Raw genomic sequence first — 13282 nt, forward strand, 5'->3', positions numbered from 1 at the left:
TCGACTACCTAGTGTGTACCTGGGCTCTACATCTGTCTACCTGGCCTCTACCTGTATCTACCTGGCCTCTACTTCTGTCTACCTGGCCTCTACCTCTGTCTCCCTCTACCTCTGTCTACCTGGCCTCTACCTCTCCCGAATCTTTATTATTAACACTGTACTACTTATGGCGCCCTTACTTATAAAACTACAGGACCATTTAAGTCAACACTGTAACTCTCTGACTGTACTTATATATCCGCCACTTTTCACAATAACCTCTCATAAAAGTGACTTACATTTATCGCTAGTAAAGGTGAAAAGTGCATCGTGTCATTGAACGTGTCTCGTGCACAGTGAAAGTAATTGGTGAAGTGTGAGACAGAGAGAAAGAGAGAGACAGAGAGAGAAAAGAGAGAGTTTTAAGAGATGAATCGACCTTTTAACTTTGTACGTGATGAATAGAACAATCTCTCTCTCTCTCTCTCTCCCATTTGAGACAGACAATTACTCCCCTATTACACTTAATGTTTACTAAATGTGGTGGTTTGTAATTGGATGAGGTTGTAATAATGATAACATAACCTGGGTTTAATATAATTGTGCGTTGTCGTCTTAGTGGTGGTGTTATTCTCTTTATCTCTCTTTTGTCTTTCTTTATATTTTCTCTCCTCTTAGTATTGCATCTCTTTCTCCTCCTTCTCCACCCCACCCTCTTCCCCCCCACCCCACCCCTCCTCCTCCACACCCTCTTCCACCCCTCCACCCCCACCCCCTCCTCCTCCACACCCCCTCCACACCCCTCCACCCCTCCACCCCCTCCACACCCCTCCCACCCACCTCCTCCTCCACACCCCTCTTCCACACCCCCCTCCACCCCCACCCCCTCTCACCTCCCCCCCCCCTCCCACATCCCCCTCCCCCCCCTCCCACCCTCTTCCCCCACCCCCTCCACACCCACCCCTTCTTCAGGCAGTACAATACACACAAGCAGCTCGTAGACTCCCGGGGTTCTCCACACATTGTTTGTCTCCACACACACATGTTCTTGACTCACATGACGGGGTGGACGGAGCAGTGTGTGTGGGGACAGAGAATGGAAGGGCAAGCAGAGAGAGAGAGAGAGAGATAGAGAGAGAGAGGGCAAGGCAATAAATACCCTTATCATGTTTTCTGTGGCCCTCCATAGCCCCTTATACTGCAGAAGGTATCAGACGCAGTATAAGGTATAAGATGACTTTTAGAAATACACCCTTGAGTTGTTTATTTGTTTACATCTGAGGTCTTTGGTATACAAGTAAGGAATGACGTAAGAATACTGGACATGATCTATACATGTAGGGTCCTCGACGACATGAACCATCGTCAGGTTAGGTTAGGTTAATAAAGCCTGCTCATTAGCTTATGGTCACAACTGAGAGAAAGAGGAGGAAAGAGGAGATGGAGGTGGCAGAAAAAGTACCTGTGTTCAACTCCCACAGGTAGACAGACGCCAGGTGTATCGATTTATTACCTGTGAGATGAAGGGCACTCATTAATATAGTCTCAGAGATGAACAGGTGATAATAGGAACTCTTACCTCTTTCATCACTACACACACACACACACACACACACACACACACACACACACACACACACACACACACACACACACACACACACACACACACACAGACACACACACACACACACACACACACCATGATAGAATTTCAGGATAGGATTAGACCTTGAGGCACAAGGTCAGGCACCCCAGGTTATTTCAGCTGATGATTAAACACCCTTAACACTATTTGGGGTTTGGCTTAGGTTTAGGTTTAGTTTAGGTTTGGTTTGGTTTTTAGGTTTGGTTTGGCTTGGCTTGGGTTTGGTTTGGGTTTGGTTTAGGTTTGGTTTAGGTTTAGGTTAGGTTTGGGTTATGTTATGTATGGATTCTCAGGGTGGGTCAGAGGGAGAGAGATGGAGAATACGGAGAAAGGGTAAGAAAAGAGAGGGGGATAGATGGATAGATAGATAGATAGATGGATAGATAGATAGATAGATGAATAGATTGTTAAAGAGTTGTTGTAGTTGTTGTTGTTCTTGCTATTATTGTTATTGTTATTGTTGTTGTATCTCAGTATCCCCTTCTCGTCAGCTCTGTTACGGGGGGGGTGGGAGTGTGGGAGTGTGGGAGTGGTCGTCTGTAAAGATTATTATTGACACAGGATCGATGCCTTGTTTGAGTTCATTGAATAGTACTCTCTCTCTCTCTCTCTCTCTCTCTCTCTCTCTCTCTCATCATTATCTTTACGACTGAAACTTTAGTTTTTTCTTTAGGTCTTGTCTCAGCTTGCACGCTCTCAGGATGCCTCAGCTTGTAATATTTCCTCAGCTCTCAGAACGTGTTTACTTTCACTCAATGTCCCACTTTTTTCGTACTTAAATACTTCTAATACTGAATACTTATATTTTGTGGGTGTTTTGTATGTATGTGCTTGTGTGTGTGTTACTTATAAAATGTCACAAACGCAACACAAACTTCTATATAAAGACAAAACAAACAACAAATTTTCAGAAACACACACACACACACACACACACACACACACACACACACACACACACACACACACACACACACACACACACACACACACACACACACAACAGGTAGTGGTAGTACCTGGGAAGATAGAAGCATAATGTATTGACTAATGGTGACCCTGCTGCCATATGTGACCAAGTCCCAGGTTGATGATCTGACTTTCTGCCTCATTTACACACAATTGCAGGGTCTCAATTGTTTCTCTTCCTATTGACAACACAACATACATATATTGTTTCTCACTTTGAATCTGTTTTATCAATTTTTTTCTATTTCTGTATTTATTAATTTTCTTTATGGTGGTTTTTTGGGCTTCCCCCCCATCACTATTAAAAACAATGACAACAACAACAATAACAAGCCTCAAGTAATAGTTATTAAAGCGCATCAATAACATCAGTAACATCAATTACATCAATCACCGTAAAGTTATCAGAGCGCAGTATTACCTCACAACACGCGGACCACGAGCCGGATAAACGGACCACAGGCCGGATAAACTCCTCACTCAACACCGTCTTGAGCGTCACAACACGACAACTGATCCGTCGTGTTATCTAGCCTGTCGTGACGCCTCTGTTCGTGTCAAGGTCTAGGCTGGGGTCTGTCTGTCTGTCTGTCTGTCTGTCTGTCTGTCTGTCTGTCTGTCTGTCTGTCTGTCTAACTACATTATACATATTTGTCTGTCTATCCACCTGTACATGTATCTATCAAACACCTGTAGTAAACCTTCCCAAAAACAACTGTGTGTGTGTGTGAGAGAGTCCTATTGAAATCCTGTCTGCACGAGAGAGACACAAGAACAGTGGCGACCTTTTACAACAGCCCTGGACACCACACTGGACCGTCTCCTCATCAGGCATAACGGAGAACACCTTCTTGAGTCACCTACCTACACCCCCCCTCCCCCCCTCCTTCCCTCACCTCTCACTTCATGTCTCCCTCTTACATGTCTCATATCCCCCTCACCCCACCTCATGTCTACCCTCTTACCTCATGTCTCCCCTCCTCTTACCTCACCCCCTCACTTCATGTCTCACCCCTCACCTGCCCCTCCCCACCACCCGAGTCTCCTGCTAGTTGAGATGACCGAGATGACTTGGAACTGAACTGGAGGTTAGGTTAGGTTAGGTTAGTTTTCTATATATCAAGTTTGTGTTTATATTAACTACTAACTATGACGTACAGCACACACACACACACACACACACACACACACACACACACACACACACACACACACACACACACACACACACACACACACACACACACACTCCCAACTATGACTCATTTAACCTATATAAATATCAAACCACAAATGAACCTCAGAATTCAATGATAAATTAAAAAAAAAATAATAATAATCGCTTTTCACAACGTCTTCTCTTTCATCTATTTGGTTCGTGTTAACCTTTTCAGCCCCGAGCGACCGAGTGGCTGGCAGTTGTGTTGGACTGCGCGTTGACGTCTGAGGAAAAATGTATTGTCATGGTGAGGAAAAAAAAGGGTGAGATGAGAGAAAGAATAGGAAGAATGAAATAGAGAATGAAGAGGAGAGAATGGGGAGGAGGAGAGAGAAAGGTGAGGAATAATGGTAAGGAGGGAGAGATGAAGGAATGGGCGGAATAGAAAGAGATAAGAGAGAAAGAATAGGGAGGAGGGAGAGGGTGAGAAGAGAGTAAGAATAGAAGGGGAATAGAAAATAGAGAGAAAGTAGGGAGAAAGAAGGGAAGGAAAAGAGATACATAGAGAGAAGAATGGGACGCAGAGTGAGGAATAGAGAGAAAAAGCCATCGACAGAGAGCGAGAGAGCAGCTGCCGTGTTATAAAGTAGCACTGCCCTGTTGCCTGAGGCTCAATCCTTGATTCTCACCAACTGAGGCTATCTACACTACCAATCATGTCAGACTATACTCATCCCTAATCCCCTAATCTATAGTTCTAATCTTCTTCTGGCGAATCCCATATACATTGTCTGACTGTCTGTATAGTAAATAGAACTATTCCTCTTTGAAATTTAAAAATAACAAGAATTCAAAGTTGTTTACACATGGTTTTAAGATTCTTTTTAGTGCTAGAGGGAGGCAACAGGTATTGGGGAGGTCAAGGACGTGAGAGAGGGCGAGTGAGGGGAAGTCGTATCGAGGGTTAATGGAGCCTGACTGAGAAAACAGACGGGGCACCAACACCCCACCCTACGGTACTCCTTGTGAACCGCCTGAAGAAGGAGCTAATAGGGCCTGGCGGCGTCAAGTTCCTCAGACACGGCTGACATTCTTCTCCTTCGGCACCACCACTTGACGGCTTCCATAAAGACGGCCGACGGCTCTAAGGATTTCTTTTAAGGACGCCGACAGCTCCTCAGGGACAAATTGGCGTGGAAGGACCTCTAATAAATCTCGGTGGCAAAAGGTTCGTTGGAGTGGCGGCCTTATTTTATGGCGTGTAAGGTCTGGTTAGTTGTTTGTGAGGGGCTGTTAGAGAGATTTCAACCCCCCTTTTCTCTCCCTTGTACCCTCCCTATCCCTCTGTACCCTCCTCACCTCCACTGCCTCCTATCCCTCTGTACCCTCCTCACCCCCACTGTACCCTCCCTATCCCTCTGTACCCTCCTCACCCCACTGTACCTCCCTATCCCTCTGTACCTTCCTCACCCCCCACTGTACCCTCCCTATCCCTCTGTACCTTCCTCACCCCCCACTGTACCCTCCTATCCCCCTCTGCCCTCCTCACCCCCCCACTGTACCCTCCCTATCCCTCTGTACCTTCCTCCACCCCCACCTGTACCTCCCTATCCCTCTGTACCCTCCTCACCCCCCACTGTACCCTCCTATCCCTCTACCTTCCCTCCTCGGTGGTAAAGACAAACAGATATAAACAAATAAGGAGACAGACAGACAGACAGACGGACGACAGGTGAGCATCGTCATAATCAAGCAGCAGGTGTCGTGGCCAGTAACAGGTGACACAATAACAATACTTAGACCAAACCGAGCCTTCACCTGCTACAGGAGTGGGGAGGGAGGGTATCAGGAGACACACAGACTAATAAATAGATAAACAGAGAAACTTACAGCGACACACACACACACACACACACACACACACACACACACACACACACACACACACACACACAGGTAGATACGACAGGTAAACAAGGAAACCATTTAACTTATGACTATTTGAGAATTCATCTTTGTGCTGTAGCTTAAGAGAGAAACAGAATCTCACACAGTTACTAGAGAAAAAAATCCCGTAAGAATCTCTGAAAATCTGGAATTACGAGAAAATTTTACCGTACGAATCTTTCCGAATTTCCGAGGCCTGATTTAGCTGGTCTGTTCCAACACACCTGTATACGACTCACACCTGACGTCTTAAGACCATGAACCAATCTTCTTAAAGGTCACCTGTGCATTGGGATTCCCTCCTTCCCCTTCCTCCTTCTCTTTCCCCATCACATCCACCTTCCCTCCTACCCTTCCTTCCGCTCTCCCTTCTACCCCTCACATTTTCCCTCCTTCCCTCAAATCCTCACTCCTTCCTCTCCCACCTACCCTCCCACTCCCCTACCTCCCTCCCCTCCCTCCTACCTCCCATTCTCCTTCCTTCCCTCAACGTCTCCCTCCCTCCTTCCCTCCTCTCTCCCTCGTGTGGCAGCTCTCAACCCACCTTTTGTCCCCAACCACGCGAGCATTCCACTCTAAAAAAATAAGTTTTCTTTTATTACGATTTTACTACGTGTTTGTGTTGACTCTTCATGTTTTACAGATAATTGGGTGGTTGAAGGTTGTTAGTGTCTGCGTTAGGGATACACTGGAGAGGGTGTTGTGGTGGGGTGTGGTGGTGTGGTGTGGTGGTGTGGTGTTGTGGTGGGGTGTTGTAGGTTTATGATGAGGAAAGATTTTTTTTATACGTTAACGAGTTGAATAACGTCAGCTGGTGATGTTGGAAACGTTATCAGATAAGACCAACAACGTCAGCTAGTGATGTCAACAACGTTAGGTGAAGCTCAGTAATAACGAAATAACTAGAACAAATGGCTTTAAATTTGATAAATTCCGATTCAGAAAGGATATAGGCAAGCACTGGTTTGGTAATAGGGTTGTGGATATGTGGAATAGGCTACCGAGTGCTTTAGTAGGATCGGGGACGCTAGGGAGCTTCAAGACGAAGTTGGATAGGCACATGGAAGTGCTGGGATGGGTGTGAAAGGGATCTGCCCTGTATGGGCCAGTCGGCCTCCTGCAGTATCCCACTTTCTTATGTTCTTATGTTCTTATGTGAATAGTTAAACACAGGCAGTACGTGAGCTGGGACGACAAGCGGACAGAAAAATGCAAGAGGTGTTTATAATGTGTCTGTGAATGAAAGCTTTTAGAGAGGGAGGAGGAGGAGGAGGAGGAGGAGGAGGAGGAGGAGAGAGAGAGAGAGACCTTCAACAGTATACGGCTTTGTACAATTGAGCTGAAATGACAGTCGTGTGGTGATCATTGTTGGCTGGGTTACCTCTCAGGACAGTAAATTACCACCTATCATCCTACCATCACTACTACCACTATCACCATTACCACCACTATCACCACTAGCACCACTACCACATCACCACTACCTATCACCACCACCACTATCACCACTACCACTATCACCACCACCACTATCACCACTACCACTATCACCACCACTACCACTATCACCACCACCACTATCACCACCACTACCACTATCACCCACCACTATCACCACTACCACTATCACCACTACCACTATCACCATCACTACTACTAATCTCATAACTAGCATCACCACCACCACTACTGCTGCAATCCTCACCCTCTTGACTACCACCACCACTCCTACCACCACCACCACTCCTACCACCATCACCTTGCTGTTGCTAGCGTCACACCACAGAACAAGAATAGACACAATGGACTTGGCGTTGACGTGGGGACTGGACAACGCACTTACCATCAAGTCGCAGAACCTAACCTAACCTAACTCAAAGGGTTTAGAGTGAAACATGAGCTGAACATGTTTAGTTATCAGAGCCTAGAGATAAGAGGGACAGTCTCTCTCTCTCTCTCTCTCTCTCTCTCTCTCTCTCTCTCTCTCTCTCTCTCTCTCTCTCTCTCTCTCTCTCTCTCTCTCTCTCTCTCTCTCTCTCTATGAAATTAAAAGTTTGGGATGAGGAAGTAAATGACTGTTGTCCTCATTGGGTCCAGGTGTGTGAGGGGTTCAGGTGTGTGGGGGTTCAGGTGTGGGGAGTCCAGGTGTGTGTGGGGGGGGGTCCAGCCTGGCGTCTCCCATAGGTGAATCATCAGGTATGTAGCGGTATGACGTGAGGCTGTCTTCTGGGAGCTTACCTGGCCATGAGGGTGTGTGGGTGGGTGAAGGGCAGGAAGGTGGGCTGATGGTGGGTGGGTGGGTGGGTAGGTGAGGAAGGTTGGTAGGTGGTGAGTTAGGAGTTTGTGGATAGGTGAGCAAGGAGGAGAGGATAAGGGGGATGAGGATAGGAGGGTGGGGGGTAAGGGTGGAGACGAAGCTTGGGGGTCAGGTGAGTGCGGGCGGTGGGTGTGTGGGTGTTGGGCGTGTGGGCGGTGTGGGTTGGTTTTGTTGGTGACTCACGAGATCATAGAGAGATAGATCAAATATCCACCGCACACGACGTCTTCCTTCAGGTGTTTGGTGTTTTAAGTTTCTAAAAATACTTCGACAGCCAACAGGTGTGTGTGTGTGTGTGTGTGTGTGTGTGTGTGTGTGTGTGTGTGTGTGTGTGTGTGTGTGTGTGATGTAACCTAAACGCCTTCCGGTTGTTACTTCTCTCTATAAATGTTCATGAGAATCCGGTTTAAGTCGTATATGAACTGTCCTTGTGAATCCGGATGCAGCACAAGAACGATTGGTCGGTCACATTATTATCAGGGATTTTTTTTACGCTCCATTTCCACCTTCGTTAATTTTTTTTTCTCTTGTATTTTTCACTCTCGTTTGTGATCATGACGTCAGCAAGGTTTCCCTCACCCCTTCCCAGTGGGTTGGGGGAAAGAAGGAGGAAGGAGTAGGTGGAGGGATAGGGGTGAGGTTAGGATCCCTCCCTTTAATGTGAGTTAGGATGAAGGGTGGAGGGTGATGGTCTAGGGGTGAGGGGTCAGGGGAGGAGGGAGGGGGGGGATTTAGATTCTCATCATCCCTTTGTTGGTGACAGCCTATTAGGTCTTAGGCCCATTAGTATTGGAACCCATTAGGACTGTCTTCAGAACTGTCACCCATTAGCACTGTCACCCATTAAAACTGTCACCCATTAAGACTATCACTCATCAGAACTGTCACTCATTAGGACTGTCACCCATTACGACTGTCACCCATCAGAACTGTCACCCATTAGGACTGTTACCCATTAAAACTGTCACCCATTAAGACTATCACCCATCAGAATTGTCACCCATTAGGACTGTTACCCATCAGAACTGTCACCCATTAGGACTGTCACCCATCAGAACTGTCACCCATTAGGACTCACCCATCAGAACTGTCACCCATTAAGACTATCACCACCAGAACTGTCACCCATTAGGACTGTCACCCATCAGAACTGTCACCCATTAGGACTGTCACCCATCAGAACTGTCACCCATCAGAACTGTCACCCATTAGGACTGCCACCCATCAGAACTGTCACCCATCAGTACTGTCACCCATTCAACCAATCATCTTATAAACTTAGAAAGATTTTACCATCATCTAAGTGGCTATAAGGTGGAGGTGTCCATTGCCACTTAAAGGAGACTCTTACCGTTTATAAGTGCGTGTAAAGTACGGAAGGACACACTATTAACCTTCTTCTAAGTGGATGTAAAGTGAGGAAGGTGAGTGTGTTGTTTACTTAAGCTAATGCCGTGAGGAGTTTGTTTATGTGGCAGGTGTTGGAGAGAGAGAGAGAGAGAGAGAGAGAGAGAGAGAGAGAGAGAGAGAGATCGACCAAGAGATAGCGGTGGTACAGGTGAACGCTTGTCCTAATTACAGAAGTTTACCTTGACCCAATTGAGACCTGTAACAGTAACACACACACACACACACACACACACACACACACACACACACACACACACACACACACACACACACACACACACACACAACACGCTCTAGAAATCTATTATCTGACCTACATACATTATCCAGGTACACACACACATTATCCAGGCACACACACACATATCCAGGTACACACACACATATCCAGGTACACACACACATATCCAGGACACACACACATTATCCAGGTACACACACACACATTATCCATGTACACACACACACATCCAGGTCACACACACATTATCCAGGTACACACACACATTGTCCAAGTACACACACACACATTATCCAGGTAGACACACACATTCTTCACGCACACACACACGCATTATCTCCCCCTTGAGAGTTGAGTCTGTCACATCACTTGAGATAAAGATCCTTAATAATAGTTGGTAGGTTATTGCTGTAATATTTATCGACCTTTGAGTGAGGGTCAGGCTCTTGAGTGAGGGTCAGGCTCTTAAGTGAGGGTCAGGCTCTAAGTGAGGGTCAGGCTCTTAAGTGAGGTCAGGCTCTTGAGTGAGGTCACTCTTGAGTGAGGTCAGGCTCTTGAGTGAGGGTCAGGCTCTATGAGGTCAGGTTCTAAGAGGGTCAGGCTCTTGAGTGAGGTCAGCCTTCAAGGAGGGCCAGGCTCTTAAGTGAGGTCAGCTCTTAAGTGAGGGTCAGGCTCTTAAGTGAGGGTCAGGCTCTTGAGTGAGGGTCAGGCTCTTGAGTGAGGGTCAGGCTCTGAGTGAGGGTCAGCCTATGAGGGTCAGTTCTGGGAGGTAGGTCTTGAGAGGGTCAGGCTCTTAAGTGAGGGCCAGGCTCTTCATGAGGGTCAGGCTCTTAAGTGAGGTCAGCTCTAAGTGAGGTCAGCTCTAAGGAGGCCAGCTCTGGGTGGTCGGCTGATAGTGGGTCCTGCACCTACGAACTCACGACACGAACACACGAATAACACTCTACTTCACCTCCGAACACACGAATTAAATTATACACTCGTTGCCCTATACCCACTCGATCAAGCCGGTCTGGACGAAGGTTAGGTTAGACAGATTATCTTCACCATGACCTCAATCGCCCACAAACACTCATTTAACCAGAGTAATCATAGATCAGACTGCAGAGGAACACACACACACACACACACACACACACACACACACACACACACACACACAACCCTGTTTGTAGACCCTGTAAAGTAAAACTACGCACAGGGCTACTCTCTACAGCTGAGCCTTTGTAATACTGATAAGAAAGTGATTGTAGTAGTAGTAGTATAACATGTTCGATGCTTCACTTACCCAGTTATAAGGATCCTTCCTACCCCTTAACGCTGAGTTCACCTTGGTACAACCCTGGGGAGCGAACCAGCGACTCTTAGTGTTGTATACCTAATATGTATTCAGATAGACGTTTCTAGTGGTAAGGTCCCGATATGTAAATTATCTGTACCTTTAACTTTTACCTGTAACTGTACTTGTATCGTTGTTTGTACTATATTTTCATTGAGGCTACAGTCGTTACACCTTTGTTCACAGTATCTATATTACTGTAGCTGTTACCTGTACTTAAAATGTCTTTAAAAATGTCGTTCTTAAATCTCAAACAAGTGTACAATAATATTACTCCTTGGTTATAACTAAGACAATGCAACTAGCAGTCTCAGAGTAATTATGACGCCATTTTGGATATAAGGTTAGTAAGGTAGTTAAAGGTGGTTTATGATGGCCGAGTAGAGTCGTTCTTATACCTCCAATTTAAGAGAAAAAATCCATTATATACGAACCTTTGAGAATCCAGGATACCAAATTTGGCTTAACATTCGCATCTAAAGCAACTCTTACTCAGTGCTCCCTTAAAAAGAAAAAAAACGTTCTTAAGTCAAGTAAGGTCACAGAAAACGGGAATGGCGGATGTAAACATTACAGAGTGGAGAGCTCTCGGTGATTGGTCAAAGCAAGTGCTACGTCATGGTTTGTTTAGCCTTAACGGGATTGGCTGGAGGATGCGGAGGGGGCTCTTTGTTGGCCTTATACCTGTGACGTCCAATACAGGTTCTTAGAATATATATATGCATACAGTAAGCTAGGGTGTCTAATCTTCAGGTGATCTATTTTTTTTCCGTGGATGTTTGACGTATAAACAAAAGTAAAAAGAATTTGTTTGTTGTTTACGTGAATGAGTGACGGTGATGAGAGAAGTAAACAAATTAACACAAGTTTATGAGGAATTTTGTTATTTGCAGTTTAATTGTTTGGTAAATTAACAATCAATGAGAGAACTTATTTTTTTTTTACAATTTACACATTGCTTCAAGAATGTTTTTTTTACCCAATTTATTTTTAATATATTTTGCATTATTTACAAGTGATTTCGAGTAATAAAAATTAATAATGCAATTTTATTTGAGGCTTTGAGTCATTAAACAACAATTATTAATAAATTTTACTGTAAGTTTTTATTTACAATTAACATGTGACATCAAGTGATAAAATATAAAACATTTAGTTATTTTCTAAAGCTCATCATTTACAGATTCGTTGTGTGTGTGTGTGTGTGTGTGTGTGTGTGTGTGTGTGTGTGTGTGTGTGTGTGTGTGTGTGAAATGATCATTGAGTAAAGTACCAAGATTAGATGATTTATATATTAAGTCTTTCTTGAGACACACACACACACACACACACACACACACACACAGTATAGTCACAGTACACTAACGACGCCATCTTTAACCTACCATAAGTGTGGACCAGTTTGAAGACAGACTCAATATCTCTTCTTACGAGGGAAAAAATTTTATCGTAATTGTTTTTGAGAATTAAAGTACCAGAGATTATCAGTGAGACTTGACCTGGAGGGTGAGGGAGGGTGAGGGAGGGTGAGGAGGTGGTTAACTGGGGTGAGGGGGATGTTATCAGTGCATCTGTGTCAACTTTATGCAGTGAAGGAGATAATACTCTCCCCTCTCTCTCTCTCTCGTGAGGATTTGACCACCAGTGACATGGAAAATCATTTAGCATGCATAATCCAGGCATTAACTGGCTGCAACTCTCTCTCTTCTCTCTCTCTCTCTTCTCTCTCGGGATGAGATATTTTTCGACTATTTTAAATTTGACTTGGTTAGGTTAGGTTAGGTTAGTAATGACGTTAATCTATATAAACACACACACACACACACACACACACACACACACACAGCTGACTTTCGCTCCTCAGAGGACAAAGGTCACCAACTCCTCAGGCGCCTCCGTCCAGGTACTGTACTACAGCCAGAGGAAAGAAGGTTAGTGTGAGGGGGGTGATGGGAGGTGATGGGGAGGGTGATGATGTGGTGATGGGAGTCTAGGGAAGGGTGTAAGTGAGAGAGAGAGAAAAACTCTAGTAACATCCTCTCCGTGACCCACAGACAATACACGTTATCTGTCTTCACGTCTGAGAGGTCAAGAACGTGAAGAGGGAGGGGAGGGAGGGAGGATGGGAAAGGGAGTAGGAGTGAGGGGAGGTAATGGGAGGAAGCAGTGAACTTTCTCCTATCTCCTTCCCCCCACCCCCCCTCCCCCCCTCACACCCTCAAGTGCCTTTCATCATCATCATCATCTCCCCTCCTCTCTCCTACTTCCCTTCT

Source organism: Homarus americanus, unplaced genomic scaffold (genome assembly GCF_018991925.1).
Source record: "Homarus americanus isolate GMGI-L3 unplaced genomic scaffold, GMGI_Hamer_2.0 scaffold7626, whole genome shotgun sequence".
NCBI lineage: Eukaryota > Metazoa > Arthropoda > Malacostraca > Decapoda > Nephropidae > Homarus > Homarus americanus.